Raw genomic sequence first — 19,537 nt, 5'->3', positions numbered from 1 at the left:
GTTGGATGCTCTGTCTGTGTCTCCCCCTGTGTGTCTCTTCCTCTCTATCTACATCTCCCTCTCTCTGGGTCTCTGTCTTTCCCCGAGTGTCTGTGCGTTCGTCTGTGCCAGCCGTGCTCTCGAGTCTCTCAGTCGGGTCCTGGCGTCGGTGGGTGGGCGAGGGAAGGGTGGCGGAGGAAGGGCGATGGGGTTGGGCTGCTGAGGAGGGTCCCTGGCGGGCGCCGGTGGCTGGCGCTGGCTTTGAGCAAGGCGGGGTGGAGAGGCGGGAAGGCCTGGTGGCGGCCCTCGCTTGCCCTCGGGCGGAGGGTGGGGGACGGTGGGTGGGTGGGCGCGGAGAACACCGCGCGGGCCGCGCTCCCGGCGCCCCGAAGCTCCCCTTTGCCATCTCGGGAGCCAGGCGGCGGTGGCGGCGGCGGCTGCCGGGACTGGAGAGTCCCCGTGCGGGAGAGTGCCTGGACTTTCGCGACAGGGGGGCGCTGCAGGCGCCCCCGTCCCCTGGGCCGGTTGGAAGGCAGGCAGGCGGGCAGGCAGGTGCAAGGCCCAGGGCAGGAGGGGGGGCGGGTGGGGAGTGAGGAGCGAAGAGCGGCAGGGCGCGGGTCGGGAGGCACAGAGCAGGCTCTTAGGGCGCCTAGTGGCAGCAGCTCACGTCTACGGCCATACCACCCTGAACGCGCCCGATCTCGTCTGATCTCGGAAGCTAAGCAGGGTCGGGCCTGGTTAGTACTTGGATGGGAGACCGCCTGGGAATACCGGGTGCTGTAGGCTTTTTTTCTTGGTCTTTTCTTGCCCCTTCGGCCTCCCTTCCCCTCCCTTTGCCGCCACAGCCCCCCCCCCCCCGCCTTACCCAGCAAGGCTTCCTCCAAACACCCCCTGGCCCCCGGCCCCTCGCCACGCGCGCACCGCCCCGCGGGTCCCGGGCCCGCTGCGGGTGCCGGCTGCACGGGCAAACGGCCGCCAGCCGGCCCTTCCACCTGCAAGCCACCACGCCCACGCCCACTTGAACAAGGGCGGGCTGGGGGGCGGCGGGGGCGGGTGGGTCGGGGGGAGGCGGCGGGTTCGGAGGGAGGTAAAGGGGGAGGGCGGCGAGGACCGCGGCGGGCTTGGGGCGCGGTGGGGGTGGGGCCGGGTGTGGGGGAGGGGTGTGGGGGAGAGGGTGGGCGTAGGGGGCGGGGTGGGGGAGGGGGTGGGGGTGGGAGCGCGTATGGGACGGCACCCCGGCCCGGCAGGCAGGCGTGCCCTTCCGAGTTCCCGCGCCTCGGGCCCTCATCCACCGAGTCACTGGCCATTCCCCTGGGCCGCCCCGAGTGCCCAGGCACACCGGGAAACCGGCCCCATCTTCTGCCTGGGCACGCCTCCACCTTCTCCCCAGCAGCCCTGGGCTGCGCTTCCACCCGGGCGGGCATTCCCCCCCTCCCGGCGGATCACCGTCCCTTTGCCCCCGGGCCGGGGGTCCCCGCTCCGTGTGGGCATGGTACAAGTTGGCCGATCGCCCGGACCCTCACCCGTTGGCACCCGGGACCACCCGTTGACACCCGAGTCCGTGCTCAGTCTCCCCGCAACGGCGAAGCGAAGAGCGAGGCTCGTTCGCTCATCGACACGGCGGGACGGCGGCGCGCGGCGCCCGACGAGCAAAAGCGGACCCCCAAGTCAAGGACGAGAGCATAGGAGAATGGCCCGTACGCGCCCAGGGCCACAGAGGGTCCCGGGCAGGAATGGGGGCAGAGCGGGTTTCCTGGAGACTGGGCTGCAAGTCCTCGGGCCCCGAGGAGCTCCTGGGCGCCCAAACCATGCCCAAGGACGACCACCCTCCCCGGGGCCAGCTTCCTCGCCAACACAGCCTCCTCCGTGTGTGTGTGTGTGTGTGTGTGTGTGTGTGTGGTGTGCTGTGGTGTGGTGTTCTGTGCTGTCCTGTGCTGTGCTGTGCTGTGCTGTGCTGTGTGCTGTGCGGTGTGTGTGGGCTGTGTGTCTGTTTCTGTCGGGGGCACCTGAGTCTGAGTCTCTGTGCACATCCAGGTCAGGGTCTGCGTGCGTCTGTCGTGCGGTCCGAGTGGGTCTGTGTGTTGGATGCTCTGTCTGTGTCTCCCCCTGTGTGTCTCTTCCTCTCTATCTACATCTCCCTCTCTCTGGGTCTCTGTCTTTCCCCGAGTGTGTGTGCGTTCGTCTGTGCCAGCCGTGCTCTCGAGTCTCTCAGTCGGGTCCTGGCGTCGGTGGGTGGGCGAGGGAAGGGTGGCGGAGGAAGGGCGATGGGGTTGGGCTGCTGAGGAGGGTCCCTGGCGGGCGCCGGTGGCTGGCGCTGGCTTTGAGCAAGGCGGGGTGGAGAGGCGGGAAGGCCTGGTGGCGGCCCTCGCTTGCCCTCGGGCGGAGGGTGGGGGACGGTGGGTGGGTGGGCGCGGAGAACACCGCGCGGGCCGCGCTCCCGGCGCCCCGACGCTCCCCTTTGCCATCTCGGGAGCCAGGCGGCGGTGGCGGCGGCGGCTGCCGGGACTGGAGAGTCCCCGTGCGGGAGAGTGCCTGGACTTTCGCGACAGGGGGGCGCTGCAGGCGCCCCCGTCCCCTGGGCCGGTTGGAAGGCAGGCAGGCGGGCAGGCAGGTGCAAGGCCCAGGGCAGGAGGGGGGGCGGGTGGGGAGTGAGGAGCGAAGAGCGGCAGGGCGCGGGTCGGGAGGCACAGAGCAGGCTCTTAGGGCGCCTAGTGGCAGCAGCTCACGTCTACGGCCATACCACCCTGAACGCGCCCGATCTCGTCTGTTCTCGGAAGCTAAGCAGGGTCGGGCCTGGTTAGTACTTGGATGGGAGACCGCCTGGGAATACCGGGTGCTGTAGGCTTTTTTTCTTGGTCTTTTCTTGCCCCTTCGGCCTCCCTTCCCCTCCCTTTGCCGCCACAGCCCCCCCCCCCCCGCCTTACCCAGCAAGGCTTCCTCCAAACACCCCCTGGCCCCCGGCCCCTCGCCACGCGCGCACCGCCCCGCGGGTCCCGGGCCCGCTGCGGGTGCCGGCTGCACGGGCAAACGGCCGCCAGCCGACCATCCACCTGCAAGCCACCACGCCCACGCCCACTTGAACAAGGGCGGGCTGGGGGGCGGCGGGGGCGGGTGGGTCGGGGGGAGGCGGCGGGTTCGGAGGGAGGTAAAGGGGGAGGGCGGCGAGGACCGCGGCGGGCTTGGGGCGCGGTGGGGGTGGGGCCGGGGGTGGGGGAGGGGTGTGGGGGAGAGGGTGGGCGTAGGGGGCGGGGTGGGGGTGGGGGTGGGGGTGGGAGCGCGTATGGGACGGCACCCCGGCCCGGCAGGCGGGCGTGCCCTTCCGAGGTCCCGCGCCTCGGGCCCTCATCCACCGAGTCACTGGCCATTCCCCTGGGCCGCCCCGAGTGCCCAGGCACACCGGGCAACCGGCCCCATCTTCTGCCTGGGCACGCCTCCACCTTCTCCCCAGCAGCCCTGGGCTGCGCTTCCACCCGGGCGGGCATTCCCCCCCTCCCGGCGGATCACCGTCCCTTTGCCCCCGGGCCGGGGGTCCCCGCTCCGTGTGGGCATGATACAAGATGGCCGACCGCCCGGGCCCTCACCCGTTGGCACCCGGGACCACCCGTTGACACCCGAGTCCGTGCTCAGTCTCCCCGCAACGGCGAAGCGAAGAGCGAGGCTCGTTCGCTCATCGACACGGCGGGACGGCGGCGCGCGGCGCCCGACGAGCAAAAGCGGCCCCCCAAGTCAAGGACGAGAGCATAGGAGAATGGCCCGTACGCGCCCAGGGCCACAGAGGGTCCCGGGCAGGAATGGGAGCAGAGCGGGTTTCCTGGAGACTGGGCTGCAAGTCCTCGGGCCCCGAGGAGCTCCTGGGCGCCCAAACCACGCCCAAGGACGACCACCCTCCCCGGGGCCAGCTTCCTCGCCAACACAGCCTCCTCCGTGTGTGTGTGTGTGTGTGTGTGTGTGTGTCTGTGTGTGTGTGTGTGTGTGTGGTGTGCTGTGGTGTGGTGTTCTGTGCTGTGCTGTGCTGTGCTGTGCTGTGCTGTGCTGTGTGCTGTGCGGTGTGTGTGGGCTGTGTGTCTGTTTCTGTCGGGGGCACCTGAGTCTGAGTCCCTGTGCACATCCAGGTCAGGGTCTGCGTGCGTCTGTCGTGCGGTCCGAGCGGGTCTGTGTGTTGGATGCTCTGTCTGTGTCTCCCCCTGTGTGTCTCTTCCTCTCTATCTACATCTCCCTCTCTCTGGGTCTCTGTCTTTCCCCGAGTGTCTGTGCGTTCGTCTGTGCCAGCCCTGCTCTCGAGTCTCTCAGTCGGGTCCTGGCGTCGGTGGGTGGGCGAGGGAAGGGTGGCGGAGGAAGGGCGATGGGGTTGGGCTGCTGAGGAGGGTCCCTGGCGGGCGCCGGTGGCTGGCGCTGGCTTTGAGCAAGGCGGGGTGGAGAGGCGGGAAGGCCTGGTGGCGGCCCTCGCTTGCCCTCGGGCGGAGGGTGGGGGACGGTGGGTGGGTGGGCGCGGAGAACACCGCGCGGGCCGCGCTCCCGGCGCCCCGACGCTCCCCTTTGCCATCTCGGGAGCCAGGCGGCGGTGGCGGCGGCGGCTGCCGGGACTGGAGAGTCCCCGTGCGGGAGAGTGCCTGGACTTTCGCGACAGGGGGGCGCTGCAGGCGCCCCCGTCCCCTGGGCCGGTTGGAAGGCAGGCAGGCGGGCAGGCAGGTGCAAGGCCCAGGGCAGGAGGGGGGGCGGGTGGGGAGTGAGGAGCGAAGAGCGGCAGGGCGCGGGTCGGGAGGCACAGAGCAGGCTCTTAGGGCGCCTAGTGGCAGCAGCTCACGTCTACGGCCATACCACCCTGAACGCGCCCGATCTCGTCTGATCTCGGAAGCTAAGCAGGGTCGGGCCTGGTTAGTACTTGGATGGGAGACCGCCTGGGAATACCGGGTGCTGTAGGCTTTTTTTCTTGGTCTTTTCTTGCCCCTTCGGCCTCCCTTCCCCTCCCTTTGCCGCCACAGCCCCCCCCCCCCGCCTTACCCAGCAAGGCTTCCTCCAAACACCCCCTGGCCCCCGGCCCCTCGCCACGCGCGCACCGCCCCGCGGGTCCCGGGCCCGCTGCGGGTGCCGGCTGCACGGGCAAACGGCCGCCAGCCGGCCCTTCCACCTGCAAGCCACCACGCCCACGCCCACTTGAACAAGGGCGGGCTGGGGGGCGGCGGGGGCGGGTGGGTCGGGGGGAGGCGGCGGGTTCGGAGGGAGGTAAAGGGGGAGGGCGGCGAGGACTGCGGCGGGCTTGGGGCGCGGTGGGGGTGGGGCCGGGGGTGGGGGAGGGGTGTGGGGGAGAGGGTGGGCGTAGGGGGCGGGGTGGGGGTGGGGGTGGGGGTGGGAGCGCGTATGGGACGGCACCCCGGCCCGGCAGGCAGGCGTGCCCTTCCGAGGTCCCGCGCCTCGGGCCCTCATCCACCGAGTCACTGGCCATTCCCCTGGGCCGCCCCGAGTGCCCAGGCACACCGGGAAACCGGCCCCATCTTCTGCCTGGGCACGCCTCCACCTTCTCCCCAGCAGCCCTGGGCTGCGCTTCCACCCGGGCGGGCATTCCCCCCCTCCCGGCGGATCACCGTCCCTTTGCCCCCGGGCCGGGGGTCCCCGCTCCGTGTGGGCATGGTACAAGATGGCCGACCGCCCGGGCCCTCACCCGTTGGCACCCGGGACCACCCGTTGACACCCGAGTCCGTGCTCAGTCTCCCCGCAACGGCGAAGCGAAGAGCGAGGCTCGTTCGCTCATCGACACGGCGGGACGGCGGCGCGCGGCGCCCGACGAGCAAAAGCGGCCCCCCAAGTCAAGGACGAGAGCATAGGAGAATGGCCCGTACGCGCCCAGGGCCACAGAGGGTCCCGGGCAGGAATGGGAGCAGAGCGGGTTTCCTGGAGACTGGGCTGCAAGTCCTCGGGCCCCGAGGAGCTCCTGGGCGCCCAAACCACGCCCAAGGACGACCACCCTCCCCGGGGCCAGCTTCCTCGCCAACACAGCCTCCTCCGTGTGTGTGTGTGTGTGTGTGTGTGTGTGTCTGTGTGTGTGTGTGTGTGTGTGTGGTGTGCTGTGGTGTGGTGTTCTGTGCTGTCCTGTGCTGTGCTGTGCTGTGCTGTGCTGTGTGCTGTGCGGTGTGTGTGGGCTGTGTGTCTGTTTCTGTCGGGGGCACCTGAGTCTGAGTCCCTGTGCACATCCAGGTCAGGGTCTGCGTGCGTCTGTCGTGCGGTCCGAGCGGGTCTGTGTGTTGGATGCTCTGTCTGTGTCTCCCCCTGTGTGTCTCTTCCTCTCTATCTACATCTCCCTCTCTCTGGGTCTCTGTCTTTCCCCGAGTGTCTGTGCGTTCGTCTGTGCCAGCCCTGCTCTCGAGTCTCTCAGTCGGGTCCTGGCGTCGGTGGGTGGGCGAGGGAAGGGTGGCGGAGGAAGGGCGATGGGGTTGGGCTGCTGAGGAGGGTCCCTGGCGGGCGCCGGTGGCTGGCGCTGGCTTTGAGCAAGGCGGGGTGGAGAGGCGGGAAGGCCTGGTGGCGGCCCTCGCTTGCCCTCGGGCGGAGGGTGGGGGACGGTGGGTGGGTGGGCGCGGAGAACACCGCGCGGGCCGCGCTCCCGGCGCCCCGACGCTCCCCTTTGCCATCTCGGGAGCCAGGCGGCGGTGGCGGCGGCGGCTGCCGGGACTGGAGAGTCCCCGTGCGGGAGAGTGCCTGGACTTTCGCGACAGGGGGGCGCTGCAGGCGCCCCCGTCCCCTGGGCCGGTTGGAAGGCAGGCAGGCGGGCAGGCAGGTGCAAGGCCCAGGGCAGGAGGGGGGGCGGGTGGGGAGTGAGGAGCGAAGAGCGGCAGGGCGCGGGTCGGGAGGCACAGAGCAGGCTCTTAGGGCGCCTAGTGGCAGCAGCTCACGTCTACGGCCATACCACCCTGAACGCGCCCGATCTCGTCTGATCTCGGAAGCTAAGCAGGGTCGGGCCTGGTTAGTACTTGGATGGGAGACCGCCTGGGAATACCGGGTGCTGTAGGCTTTTTTTCTTGGTCTTTTCTTGCCCCTTCGGCCTCCCTTCCCCTCCCTTTGCCGCCACAGCCCCCCCCCCCGCCTTACCCAGCAAGGCTTCCTCCAAACACCCCCTGGCCCCCGGCCCCTCGCCACGCGCGCACCGCCCCGCGGGTCCCGGGCCCGCTGCGGGTGCCGGCTGCACGGGCAAACGGCCGCCAGCCGGCCCTTCCACCTGCAAGCCACCACGCCCACGCCCACTTGAACAAGGGCGGGCTGGGGGGCGGCGGGGGCGGGTGGGTCGGGGGGAGGCGGCGGGTTCGGAGGGAGGTAAAGGGGGAGGGCGGCGAGGACTGCGGCGGGCTTGGGGCGCGGTGGGGGTGGGGCCGGGGGTGGGGGAGGGGTGTGGGGGAGAGGGTGGGCGTAGGGGGCGGGGTGGGGGTGGGGGTGGGGGTGGGAGCGCGTATGGGACGGCACCCCGGCCCGGCAGGCAGGCGTGCCCTTCCGAGGTCCCGCGCCTCGGGCCCTCATCCACCGAGTCACTGGCCATTCCCCTGGGCCGCCCCGAGTGCCCAGGCACACCGGGAAACCGGCCCCATCTTCTGCCTGGGCACGCCTCCACCTTCTCCCCAGCAGCCCTGGGCTGCGCTTCCACCCGGGCGGGCATTCCCCCCCTCCCGGCGGATCACCGTCCCTTTGCCCCCGGGCCGGGGGTCCCCGCTCCGTGTGGGCATGGTACAAGATGGCCGACCGCCCGGGCCCTCACCCGTTGGCACCCGGGACCACCCGTTGACACCCGAGTCCGTGCTCAGTCTCCCCGCAACGGCGAAGCGAAGAGCGAGGCTCGTTCGCTCATCGACACGGCGGGACGGCGGCGCGCGGCGCCCGACGAGCAAAAGCGGCCCCCCAAGTCAAGGACGAGAGCATAGGAGAATGGCCCGTACGCGCCCAGGGCCACAGAGGGTCCCGGGCAGGAATGGGAGCAGAGCGGGTTTCCTGGAGACTGGGCTGCAAGTCCTCGGGCCCCGAGGAGCTCCTGGGCGCCCAAACCACGCCCAAGGACGACCACCCTCCCCGGGGCCAGCTTCCTCGCCAACACAGCCTCCTCCGTGTGTGTGTGTGTGTGTGTGTGTGTGTGTCTGTGTGTGTGTGTGTGTGTGTGTGGTGTGCTGTGGTGTGGTGTTCTGTGCTGTCCTGTGCTGTGCTGTGCTGTGCTGTGCTGTGTGCTGTGCGGTGTGTGTGGGCTGTGTGTCTGTTTCTGTCGGGGGCACCTGAGTCTGAGTCCCTGTGCACATCCAGGTCAGGGTCTGCGTGCGTCTGTCGTGCGGTCCGAGCGGGTCTGTGTGTTGGATGCTCTGTCTGTGTCTCCCCCTGTGTGTCTCTTCCTCTCTATCTACATCTCCCTCTCTCTGGGTCTCTGTCTTTCCCCGAGTGTCTGTGCGTTCGTCTGTGCCAGCCGTGCTCTCGAGTCTCTCAGTCGGGTCCTGGCGTCGGTGGGTGGGCGAGGGAAGGGTGGCGGAGGAAGGGCGATGGGGTTGGGCTGCTGAGGAGGGTCCCTGGCGGGCGCCGGTGGCTGGCGCTGGCTTTGAGCAAGGCGCGGTGGAGAGGCGGGAAGGCCTGGTGGCGGCCCTCGCTTGCCCTCGGGCGGAGGGTGGGGGACGGTGGGTGGGTGGGCGCGGAGAACACCGCGCGGGCCGCGCTCCCGGCGCCCCGACGCTCCCCTTTGCCATCTCGGGAGCCAGGCGGCGGTGGCGGCGGCGGCTGCCGGGACTGGAGAGTCCCCGTGCGGGAGAGTGCCTGGACTTTCGCGACAGGGGGGCGCTGCAGGCGCCCCCGTCCCCTGGGCCGGTTGGAAGGCAGGCAGGCGGGCAGGCAGGTGCAAGGCCCAGGGCAGGAGGGGGGGCGGGTGGGGAGTGAGGAGCGAAGAGCGGCAGGGCGCGGGTCGGGAGGCACAGAGCAGGCTCTTAGGGCGCCTAGTGGCAGCAGCTCACGTCTACGGCCATACCACCCTGAACGCGCCCGATCTCGTCTGATCTCGGAAGCTAAGCAGGGTCGGGCCTGGTTAGTACTTGGATGGGAGACCGCCTGGGAATACCGGGTGCTGTAGGCTTTTTTTCTTGGTCTTTTCTTGCCCCTTCGGCCTCCCTTCCCCTCCCTTTGCCGCCACAGCCCCCCCCCCCCCGCCTTACCCAGCAAGGCTTCCTCCAAACACCCCCTGGCCCCCGGCCCCTCGCCACGCGCGCACCGCCCCGCGGGTCCCGGGCCCGCTGCGGGTGCCGGCTGCACGGGCAAACGGCCGCCAGCCGGCCCTTCCACCTGCAAGCCACCACGCCCACGCCCACTTGAACAAGGGCGGGCTGGGGGGCGGCGGGGGCGGGTGGGTCGGGGGGAGGCGGCGGGTTCGGAGGGAGGTAAAGGGGGAGGGCGGCGAGGACCGCGGCGGGCTTGGGGCGCGGTGGGGGTGGGGCCGGGGGTGGGGGAGGGGTGTGGGGGAGAGGGTGGGCGTAGGGGGCGGGGTGGGGGTGGGGGTGGGGGTGGGAGCGCGTATGGGACGGCACCCCGGCCCGGCAGGCAGGCGTGCCCTTCCGAGGTCCCGCGCCTCGGGCCCTCATCCACCGAGTCACTGGCCATTCCCCTGGGCCGCCCCGAGTGCCCAGGCACACCGGGAAACCGGCCCCATCTTCTGCCTGGGCACGCCTCCACCTTCTCCCCAGCAGCCCTGGGCTGCGCTTCCACCCGGGCGGGCATTCCCCCCCTCCCGGCGGATCACCGTCCCTTTGCCCCCGGGCCGGGGGTCCCCGCTCCGTGTGGGCATGGTACAAGATGGCCGACCGCCCGGGCCCTCACCCGTTGGCACCCGGGACCACCCGTTGACACCCGAGTCCGTGCTCAGTCTCCCCGCAACGGCGAAGCGAAGAGCGAGGCTCGTTCGCTCATCGACACGGCGGGACGGCGGCGCGCGGCGCCCGACGAGCAAAAGCGGCCCCCCAAGTCAAGGACGAGAGCATAGGAGAATGGCCCGTACGCGCCCAGGGCCACAGAGGGTCCCGGGCAGGAATGGGAGCAGAGCGGGTTTCCTGGAGACTGGGCTGCAAGTCCTCGGGCCCCGAGGAGCTCCTGGGCGCCCAAACCACGCCCAAGGACGACCACCCTCCCCGGGGCCAGCTTCCTCGCCAACACAGCCTCCTCCGTGTGTGTGTGTGTGTGTGTGTGTGTGTGTCTGTGTGTGTGTGTGTGTGTGTGTGGTGTGCTGTGGTGTGGTGTTCTGTGCTGTCCTGTGCTGTGCTGTGCTGTGCTGTGCTGTGTGCTGTGCGGTGTGTGTGGGCTGTGTGTCTGTTTCTGTCGGGGGCACCTGAGTCTGAGTCCCTGTGCACATCCAGGTCAGGGTCTGCGTGCGTCTGTCGTGCGGTCCGAGCGGGTCTGTGTGTTGGATGCTCTGTCTGTGTCTCCCCCTGTGTGTCTCTTCCTCTCTATCTACATCTCCCTCTCTCTGGGTCTCTGTCTTTCCCCGAGTGTCTGTGCGTTCGTCTGTGCCAGCCGTGCTCTCGAGTCTCTCAGTCGGGTCCTGGCGTCGGTGGGTGGGCGAGGGAAGGGTGGCGGAGGAAGGGCGATGGGGTTGGGCTGCTGAGGAGGGTCCCTGGCGGGCGCCGGTGGCTGGCGCTGGCTTTGAGCAAGGCGGGGTGGAGAGGCGGGAAGGCCTGGTGGCGGCCCTCGCTTGCCCTCGGGCGGAGGGTGGGGGACGGTGGGTGGGTGGGCGCGGAGAACACCGCGCGGGCCGCGCTCCCGGCGCCCCGACGCTCCCCTTTGCCATCTCGGGAGCCAGGCGGCGGTGGCGGCGGCGGCTGCCGGGACTGGAGAGTCCCCGTGCGGGAGAGTGCCTGGACTTTCGCGACAGGGGGGCGCTGCAGGCGCCCCCGTCCCCTGGGCCGGTTGGAAGGCAGGCAGGCGGGCAGGCAGGTGCAAGGCCCAGGGCAGGAGGGGGGGCGGATGGGGAGTGAGGAGCGAAGAGCGGCAGGGCGCGGGTCGGGAGGCACAGAGCAGGCTCTTAGGGCGCCTAGTGGCAGCAGCTCACGTCTACGGCCATACCACCCTGAACGCGCCCGATCTCGTCTGATCTCGGAAGCTAAGCAGGGTCGGGCCTGGTTAGTACTTGGATGGGAGACCGCCTGGGAATACCGGGTGCTGTAGGCTTTTTTTCTTGGTCTTTTCTTGCCCCTTCGGCCTCCCTTCCCCTCCCTTTGCCGCCACAGCCCCCCCCCCCGCCTTACCCAGCAAGGCTTCCTCCAAACACGCCCTGGCCCCCGGCCCCTCGCCACGCGCGCACCGCCCCGCGGGTCCCGGGCCCGCTGCGGGTGCCGGCTGCACGGGCAAACGGCCGCCAGCCGGCCCTTCCACCTGCAAGCCACCACGCCCACGCCCACTTGAACAAGGGCGGGCTGGGGGGCGGCGGGGGCGGGTGGGTCGGGGGGAGGCGGCGGGTTCGGAGGGAGGTAAAGGGGGAGGGCGGCGAGGACCGCGGCGGGCTTGGGGCGCGGTGGGGGTGGGGCCGGGGGTGGGGGAGGGGTGTGGGGGAGGGGGTGGGCGTAGGGGGCGGGGTGGGGGTGGGGGTGGGGGTGGGAGCGCGTATGGGACGGCACCCCGGCCCGGCAGGCAGGCGTGCCCTTCCGAGGTCCCGCGCCTCGGGCCCTCATCCACCGAGTCACTGGCCATTCCCCTGGGCCGCCCCGAGTGCCCAGGCACACCGGGCAACCGGCCCCATCTTCTGCCTGGGCACGCCTCCACCTTCTCCCCAGCAGCCCTGGGCTGCGCTTCCACCCGGGCGGGCATTCCCCCCCTCCCGGCGGATCACCGTCCCTTTGCCCCCGGGCCGGGGGTCCCCGCTCCGTGTGGGCATGATACAAGATGGCCGACCGCCCGGGCCCTCACCCGTTGGCACCCGGGACCACCCGTTGACACCCGAGTCCGTGCTCAGTCTCCCCGCAACGGCGAAGCGAAGAGCGAGGCTCGTTCGCTCATCGACACGGCGGGACGGCGGCGCGCGGCGCCCGACGAGCAAAAGCGGCCCCCCAAGTCAAGGACGAGAGCATAGGAGAATGGCCCGTACGCGCCCAGGGCCACAGAGGGTCCCGGGCAGGAATGGGAGCAGAGCGGGTTTCCTGGAGACTGGGCTGCAAGTCCTCGGGCCCCGAGGAGCTCCTGGGCGCCCAAACCACGCCCAAGGACGACCACCCTCCCCGGGGCCAGCTTCCTCGCCAACACAGCCTCCTCCGTGTGTGTGTGTGTGTGTGTGTGTGTGTCTGTGTGTGTGTGTGTGTGTGTGGTGTGCTGTGGTGTGGTGTTCTGTGCTGTGCTGTGCTGTGCTGTGCTGTGTGCTGTGCGGTGTGTGTGGGCTGTGTGTCTGTTTCTGTCGGGGGCACCTGAGTCTGAGTCCCTGTGCACATCCAGGTCAGGGTCTGCGTGCGTCTGTCGTGCGGTCCGAGCGGGTCTGTGTGTTGGATACTCTGTCTGTGTCTCCCCCTGTGTGTCTCTTCCTCTCTATCTACATCTCCCTCTCTCTGGGTCTCTGTCTTTCCCCGAGTGTCTGTGCGTTCGTCTGTGCCAGCCGTGCTCTCGAGTCTCTCAGTCGGGTCCTGGCGTCGGTGGGTGGGCGAGGGAAGGGTGGCGGAGGAAGGGCGATGGGGTTGGGCTGCTGAGGAGGGTCCCTGGCGGGCGCCGGTGGCTGGCGCTGGCTTTGAGCAAGGCGGGGTGGAGAGGCGGGAAGGCCTGGTGGCGGCCCTCGCTTGCCCTCGGGCGGAGGGTGGGGGACGGTGGGTGGGTGGGCGCGGAGAACACCGCGCGGGCCGCGCTCCCGGCGCCCCGACGCTCCCCTTTGCCATCTCGGGAGCCAGGCGGCGGTGGCGGCGGCGGCTGCCGGGACTGGAGAGTCCCCGTGCGGGAGAGTGCCTGGACTTTCGCGACAGGGGGGCGCTGCAGGCGCCCCCGTCCCCTGGGCCGGTTGGAAGGCAGGCAGGCGGGCAGGCAGGTGCAAGGCCCAGGGCAGGAGGGGGGGCGGGTGGGGAGTGAGGAGCGAAGAGCGGCAGGGCGCGGGTCGGGAGGCACAGAGCAGGCTCTTAGGGCGCCTAGTGGCAGCAGCTCACGTCTACGGCCATACCACCCTGAACGCGCCCGATCTCGTCTGATCTCGGAAGCTAAGCAGGGTCGGGCCTGGTTAGTACTTGGATGGGAGACCGCCTGGGAATACCGGGTGCTGTAGGCTTTTTTTCTTCGTCTTTTCTTGCCCCTTCGGCCTCCCTTCCCCTCCCTTTGCCGCCACAGCCCCCCCCCCCCCGCCTTACCCAGCAAGGCTTCCTCCAAACACGCCCTGGCCCCCGGCCCCTCGCCACGCGCGCACCGCCCCGCGGGTCCCGGGCCCGCTGCGGGTGCCGGCTGCACGGGCAAACGGCCGCCAGCCGGCCCTTCCACCTGCAAGCCACCAAGCCCACGCCCACTTGAACAAGGGCGGGCTGGGGGGCGGCGGGGGCGGGTGGGTCGGGGGGAGGCGGCGGGTTCGGAGGGAGGTAAAGGGGGAGGGCGGCGAGGACCGCGGCGGGCTTGGGGCGCGGTGGGGGTGGGGCCGGGGGTGGGGGAGGGGTGTGGGGGAGGGGGTGGGCGTAGGGGGCGGGGTGGGGGTGGGGGTGGGGGTGGGAGCGCGTATGGGACGGCACCCCGGCCCGGCAGGCAGGCGTGCTCTTCCGAGGTCCCGCGCCTCGGGCCCTCATCCACCGAGTCACTGGCCATTCCCCTGGGCCGCCCCGAGTGCCCAGGCACACCGGGCAACCGGCCCCATCTTCTGCCTGGGCACGCCTCCACCTTCTCCCCAGCAGCCCTGGGCTGCGCTTCCACCCGGGCGGGCATTCCCCCCCTCCCGGCGGATCACCGTCCCTTTGCCCCCGGGCCGGGGGTCCCCGCTCCGTGTGGGCATGGTACAAGATGGCCGACCGCCCGGGCCCTCACCCGTTGGCACCCGGGACCACCCGTTGACACCCGAGTCCGTGCTCAGTCTCCCCGCAACGGCGAAGCGAAGAGCGAGGCTCGTTCGCTCATCGACACGGCGGGACGGCGGCACGCGGCGCCCGACGAGCAAAAGCGGCCCCCCAAGTCAAGGACGAGAGCATAGGAGAATGGCCCGTACGCGCCCAGGGCCACAGAGGGTCCCGGGCAGGAATGGGAGCAGAGCGGGTTTCCTGGAGACTGGGCTGCAAGTCCTCGGGCCCCGAGGAGCTCCTGGGCGCCCAAACCACGCCCAAGGATGACCACCCTCCCCGGGGCCAGCTTCCTCGCCAACACAGCCTCCTCCGTGTGTGTGTGTGTGTGTGTGTGTGTGTGTGTGTGTGTGTGTGTGTGTGTGTGTGGTGTGCTGTGGTGTGGTGTTCTGTGCTGTCCTGTGCTGTGCTGTGCTGTGCTGTGCTGTGTGCTGTGCGGTGTGTGTGGGCTGTGTGTCTGTTTCTGTCGGGGGCACCTGAGTCTGAGTCCCTGTGCACATCCAGGTCAGGGTCTGCGTGCGTCTGTCGTGCGGTCCGAGCGGGTCTGTGTGTTGGATGCTCTGTCTGTGTCTCCCCCTGTGTGTCTCTTCCTCTCTATCTACATCTCCCTCTCTCTGGGTCTCTGTCTTTCCCCGAGTGTCTGTGCGTTCGTCTGTGCCAGCCGTGCTCTCGAGTCTCTCAGTCGGGTCCTGGCGTCGGTGGGTGGGCGAGGGAAGGGTGGCGGAGGAAGGGCGATGGGGTTGGGCTGCTGAGGAGGGTCCCTGGCGGGCGCCGGTGGCTGGCGCTGGCTTTGAGCAAGGCGGGGTGGAGAGGCGGGAAGGCCTGGTGGCGGCCCTCGCTTGCCCTCGGGCGGAGGGTGGGGGACGGTGGGTGGGTGGGCGCGGAGAACACCGCGCGGGCCGCGCTCCCGGCGCCCCGACGCTCCCCTTTGCCATCTCGGGAGGCAGGCGGCGGTGGCGGCGGCGGCTGCCGGGACTGGAGAGTCCCCGTGCGGGAGAGTGCCTGGACTTTCGCGACAGGGGGGCGCTGCAGGCGCCCCCGTCCCCTGGGCCGGTTGGAAGGCAGGCAGGCGGGCAGGCAGGTGCAAGGCCCAGGGCAGGAGGGGGGGCGGGTGGGGAGTGAGGAGCGAAGAGCGGCAGGGCGCGGGTCGGGAGGCACAGAGCAGGCTCTTAGGGCGCCTAGTGGCAGCAGCTCACGTCTACGGCCATACCACCCTGAACGCGCCCGATCTCGTCTGATCTCGGAAGCTAAGCAGGGTCGGGCCTGGTTAGTACTTGGATGGGAGACCGCCTGGGAATACCGGGTGCTGTAGGCTTTTTTTCTTGGTCTTTTCTTGCCCCTTCGGCCTCCCTTCCCCTCCCTTTGCCGCCACAGCCCCCCCCCCCGCCTTACCCAGCAAGGCTTCCTCCAAACACGCCCTGGCCCCCGGCCCCTCGCCACGCGCGCACCGCCCCGCGGGTCCCGGGCCCGCTGCGGGTGCCGGCTGCACGGGCAAACGGCCGCCAGCCGGCCCTTCCACCTGCAAGCCACCACGCCCACGCCCACTTGAACAAGGGCGGGCTGGGGGGCGGCGGGGGCGGGTGGGTCGGGGGGAGGCGGCGGGTTCGGAGGGAGGTAAAGGGGGAGGGCGGCGAGGACCGCGGCGGGCTTGGGGCGCGGTGGGGGTGGGGCCGGGGGTGGGGGAGGGGTGTGGGGGAGGGGGTGGGCGTAGGGGGCGGGGTGGGGGTGGGGGTGCGGGTGGGAGCGCGTATGGGACGGCACCCCGGCCCGGCAGGCAGGCGTGCCCTTCCGAGGTCCCGCGCCTCGGGCCCTCATCCACCGAGTCACTGGCCATTCCCCTGGGCCGCCCCGAGTGCCCAGGCACACCGGGCAACCGGCCCCATCTTCTGCCTGGGCACGCCTCCACCTTCTCCCCAGCAGCCCTGGGCTGCGCTTCCACCCGGGCGGGCATTCCCCCCCTCCCGGCGGATCACCGTCCCTTTGCCCCCGGGCCGGGGGTCCCCGCTCCGTGTGGGCATGATACAAGATGGCCGACCGCCCGGGCCCTCACCCGTTGGCACCCGGGACCACCCGTTGACACCCGAGTCCGTGCTCAGTCTCCCCGCAACGGCGAAGCGAAGAGCGAGGCTCGTTCGCTCATCGACACGGCGGGACGGCGGCGCGCGGCGCCCGACGAGCAAAAGCGGCCCCCCAAGTCAAGGACGAGAGCATAGGAGAATGGCCCGTACGCGCCCAGGGCCACAGAGGGTCCCGGGCAGGAATGGGAGCAGAGCGGGTTTCCTGGAGACTGGGCTGCAAGTCCTCGGGCCCCGAGGAGCTCCTGGGCGCCCAAACCACGCCCAAGGACGACCACCCTCCCCGGGGCCAGCTTCCTCGCCAACACAGCCTACTCCGTGTGTGTGTGTGTGTGTGTGTGTGTGTGTGTGTGTGTGTGTGTGTGTGTGTGGTGTGCTGTGGTGTGGTGTTCTGTGCTGTGCTGTGCTGTGCTGTGCTGTGTGCTGTGCGGTGTGTGTGGGCTGTGTGTCTGTTTCTGTCGGGGGCACCTGAGTCTGAGTCCCTGTGCACATCCAGGTCAGGGTCTGCGTGCGTCTGTCGTGCGGTCCGAGCGGGTCTGTGTGTTGGATGCTCTGTCTGTGTCTCCCCCTGTGTGTCTCTTCCTCTCTATCTACATCTCCCTCTCTCTGGGTCTCTGTCTTTCCCCGAGTGTCTGTGCGTTCGTCTGTGCCAGCCGTGCTCTCGAGTCTCTCAGTCGGGTCCTGGCGTCGGTGGGTGGGCGAGGGAAGGGTGGCGGAGGAAGGGCGATGGGGTTGGGCTGCTGAGGAGGGTCCCTGGCGGGCGCCGGTGGCTGGCGCTGGCTTTGAGCAAGGCGGGGTGGAGAGGCGGGAAGGCCTGGTGGCGGCCCTCGCTTGCCCTCGGGCGGAGGGTGGGGGACGGTGGGTGGGTGGGCGCGGAGAACACCGCGCGGGCCGCGCTCCCGGCGCCCCGACGCTCCCCTTTGCCATCTCGGGAGCCAGGCGGCGGTGGCGGCGGCGGCTGCCGGGACTGGAGAGTCCCCGTGCGGGAGAGTGCCTGGACTTTCGCGACAGGGGGGCGCTGCAGGCGCCCCCGTCCCCTGGGCCGGTTGGAAGGCAGGCAGGCGGGCAGGCAGGTGCAAGGCCCAGGGCAGGAGGGGGGGCGGGTGGGGAGTGAGGAGCGAAGAGCGGCAGGGCGCGGGTCGGGAGGCACAGAGCAGGCTCTTAGGGCGCCTAGTGGCAGCAGCTCACGTCTACGGCCATACCACCCTGAACGCGCCCGATCTCGTCTGATCTCGGAAGCTAAGCAGGGTCGGGCCTGGTTAGTACTTGGATGGGAGACCGCCTGGGAATACCGGGTGCTGTAGGCTTTTTTTCTTGGTCTTTTCTTGCCCCTTCGGCCTCCCTTCCCCTCCCTTTGCCGCCACAGCCCCCCCCCCCCCGCCTTACCCAGCAAGGCTTCCTCCAAACACGCCCTGGCCCCCGGCCCCTCGCCACGCGCGCACCGCCCCGCGGGTCCCGGGCCCGCTGCGGGTGCCGGCTGCACGGGCAAACGGCCGCCAGCCGGCCCTTCCACCTGCAAGCCACCAAGCCCACGCCCACTTGAACAAGGGCGGGCTGGGGGGCGGCGGGGGCGGGTGGGTCGGGGGGAGGCGGCGGGTTCGGAGGGAGGTAAAGGGGGAGGGCGGCGAGGACCGCGGCGGGCTTGGGGCGCGGTGGGGGTGGGGCCGGGGGTGGGGGAGGGGTGTGGGGGAGGGGGTGGGCGTAGGGGGCGGGGTGGGGGTGGGGGTGGGGGTGGGAGCGCGTATGGGACGGCACCCCGGCCCGGCAGGCAGGCGTGCTCTTCCGAGGTCCCGCGCCTCGGGCCCTCATCCACCGAGTCACTGGCCATTCCCCTGGGCCGCCCCGAGTGCCCAGGCACACCGGGCAACCGGCCCCATCTTCTGCCTGGGCACGCCTCCACCTTCTCCCCAGCAGCCCTGGGCTGCGCTTCCACCCGGGCGGGCATTCCCCCCCTCCCGGCGGATCACCGTCCCTTTGCCCCCGGGCCGGGGGTCCCCGCTCCGTGTGGGCATGGTACAAGATGGCCGACCGCCCGGGCCCTCACCCGTTGGCACCCGGGACCACCCGTTGACACCCGAGTCCGTGCTCAGTCTCCCCGCAACGGCGAAGCGAAGAGCGAGGCTCGTTCGCTCATCGACACGGCGGGACGGCGGCACGCGGCGCCCGACGAGCAAAAGCGGCCCCCCAAGTCAAGGACGAGAGCATAGGAGAATGGCCCGTACGCGCCCAGGGCCACAGAGGGTCCCGGGCAGGAATGGGAGCAGAGCGGGTTTCCTGGAGACTGGGCTGCAAGTCCTCGGGCCCCGAGGAGCTCCTGGGCGCCCAAACCACGCCCAAGGATGACCACCCTCCCCGGGGCCAGCTTCCTCGCCAACACAGCCTCCTCCGTGTGTGTGTGTGTGTGTGTGTGTGTGTGTGTGTGTGTGTGTGTGTGTGTGTGTGGTGTGCTGTGGTGTGGTGTTCTGTGCTGTCCTGTGCTGTGCTGTGCTGTGCTGTGCTGTGTGCTGTGCGGTGTGTGTGGGCTGTGTGTCTGTTTCTGTCGGGGGCACCTGAGTCTGAGTCCCTGTGCACATCCAGGTCAGGGTCTGCGTGCGTCTGTCGTGCGGTCCGAGCGGGTCTGTGTGTTGGATGCTCTGTCTGTGTCTCCCCCTGTGTGTCTCTTCCTCTCTATCTACATCTCCCTCTCTCTGGGTCTCTGTCTTTCCCCGAGTGTCTGTGCGTTCGTCTGTGCCAGCCGTGCTCTCGAGTCTCTCAGTCGGGTCCTGGCGTCGGTGGGTGGGCGAGGGAAGGGTGGCGGAGGAAGGGCGATGGGGTTGGGCTGCTGAGGAGGGTCCCTGGCGGGCGCCGGTGGCTGCCGCTGGCTTTGAGCAAGGCGGGGTGGAGAGGCGGGAAGGCCTGGTGGCGGCCCTCGCTTGCCCTCGGGCGGAGGGTGGGGGACGGTGGGTGGGTGGGCGCGGAGAACACCGCGCGGGCCGCGCTCCCGGCGCCCCGACGCTCCCCTTTGCCATCTCGGGAGCCAGGCGGCGGTGGCGGCGGCGGCTGCCGGGACTGGAGAGTCCCCGTGTGGGAGAGTGCCTGGACTTTCGCGACAGGGGGGCGCTGCAGGCGCCCCCGTCCCCTGGGCCGGTTGGAAGGCAGGCAGGCGGGCAGGCAGGTGCAAGGCCCAGGGCAGGAGGGGGGGCGGGTGGGGAGTGAGGAGCGAAGAGCGGCAGGGCGCGGGTCGGGAGGCACAGAGCAGGCTCTTAGGGCGCCTAGTGGCAGCAGCTCACGTCTACGGCCATACCACCCTGAACGCGCCCGATCTCGTCTGATCTCGGAAGCTAAGCAGGGTCGGGCCTGGTTAGTACTTGGATGGGAGACCGCCTGGGAATACCGGGTGCTGTAGGCTTTTTTTCTTCGTCTTTTCTTGCCCCTTCGGCCTCCCTTCCCCTCCCTTTCCCGCCACAGCCCCCCCCCCCCCGCCTTACCCAGCAAGGCTTCCTCCAAACA

General features: G+C 70.5%; 10 non-coding genes across 10 annotated transcripts; all 10 read left to right on the top strand.

The window, feature by feature from the left end:
* The first annotated feature begins 646 nt into the window (after positions 1-646).
* LOC148162203 (5S ribosomal RNA) lies at positions 647-765 on the top strand. Its single transcript, XR_015767163.1, has one exon. It is a non-coding gene; the product is annotated as a 5S ribosomal RNA (ribosomal RNA).
* Positions 766-2,705: 1,940 nt separating this feature from the next.
* LOC148162202 (5S ribosomal RNA) lies at positions 2,706-2,824 on the top strand. The gene has a single exon (XR_015767180.1). It is a non-coding gene; the product is annotated as a 5S ribosomal RNA (ribosomal RNA).
* A 1,959-nt stretch (positions 2,825-4,783) lies between these two features.
* Positions 4,784-4,902, top strand: LOC148162201 (5S ribosomal RNA). The gene has a single exon (XR_015767162.1). It is a non-coding gene; the product is annotated as a 5S ribosomal RNA (ribosomal RNA).
* Positions 4,903-6,863: 1,961 nt separating this feature from the next.
* LOC148162200 (5S ribosomal RNA) lies at positions 6,864-6,982 on the top strand. The gene has a single exon (XR_015767161.1). It is a non-coding gene; the product is annotated as a 5S ribosomal RNA (ribosomal RNA).
* Positions 6,983-8,942: 1,960 nt separating this feature from the next.
* Positions 8,943-9,061, top strand: LOC148162199 (5S ribosomal RNA). Its single transcript, XR_015767160.1, has one exon. It is a non-coding gene; the product is annotated as a 5S ribosomal RNA (ribosomal RNA).
* A 1,962-nt stretch (positions 9,062-11,023) lies between these two features.
* LOC148162198 (5S ribosomal RNA) lies at positions 11,024-11,142 on the top strand. The gene has a single exon (XR_015767159.1). It is a non-coding gene; the product is annotated as a 5S ribosomal RNA (ribosomal RNA).
* Positions 11,143-13,088: 1,946 nt separating this feature from the next.
* LOC148162197 (5S ribosomal RNA) lies at positions 13,089-13,207 on the top strand. The gene has a single exon (XR_015767158.1). It is a non-coding gene; the product is annotated as a 5S ribosomal RNA (ribosomal RNA).
* A 1,962-nt stretch (positions 13,208-15,169) lies between these two features.
* On the top strand, positions 15,170-15,288 carry LOC148162196 (5S ribosomal RNA). The gene has a single exon (XR_015767157.1). It is a non-coding gene; the product is annotated as a 5S ribosomal RNA (ribosomal RNA).
* A 1,948-nt stretch (positions 15,289-17,236) lies between these two features.
* Positions 17,237-17,355, top strand: LOC148162195 (5S ribosomal RNA). Its single transcript, XR_015767156.1, has one exon. It is a non-coding gene; the product is annotated as a 5S ribosomal RNA (ribosomal RNA).
* A 1,962-nt stretch (positions 17,356-19,317) lies between these two features.
* On the top strand, positions 19,318-19,436 carry LOC148162194 (5S ribosomal RNA). Its single transcript, XR_015767155.1, has one exon. It is a non-coding gene; the product is annotated as a 5S ribosomal RNA (ribosomal RNA).
* The last annotated feature ends 101 nt before the right edge of the window (positions 19,437-19,537 follow it).

Source organism: Eumetopias jubatus, unplaced genomic scaffold, assembly GCF_037043125.1.
Source record: "Eumetopias jubatus isolate StellerSeaLion01/CBP00866 unplaced genomic scaffold, mEumJub1_p1.0 scaffold_17, whole genome shotgun sequence".
In the NCBI taxonomy this organism is placed as follows: domain Eukaryota; kingdom Metazoa; phylum Chordata; class Mammalia; order Carnivora; family Otariidae; genus Eumetopias; species Eumetopias jubatus.
Note: the sequence above shows the minus strand (reverse complement) of the source record. Positions and strands in the feature narration are given on the sequence as shown.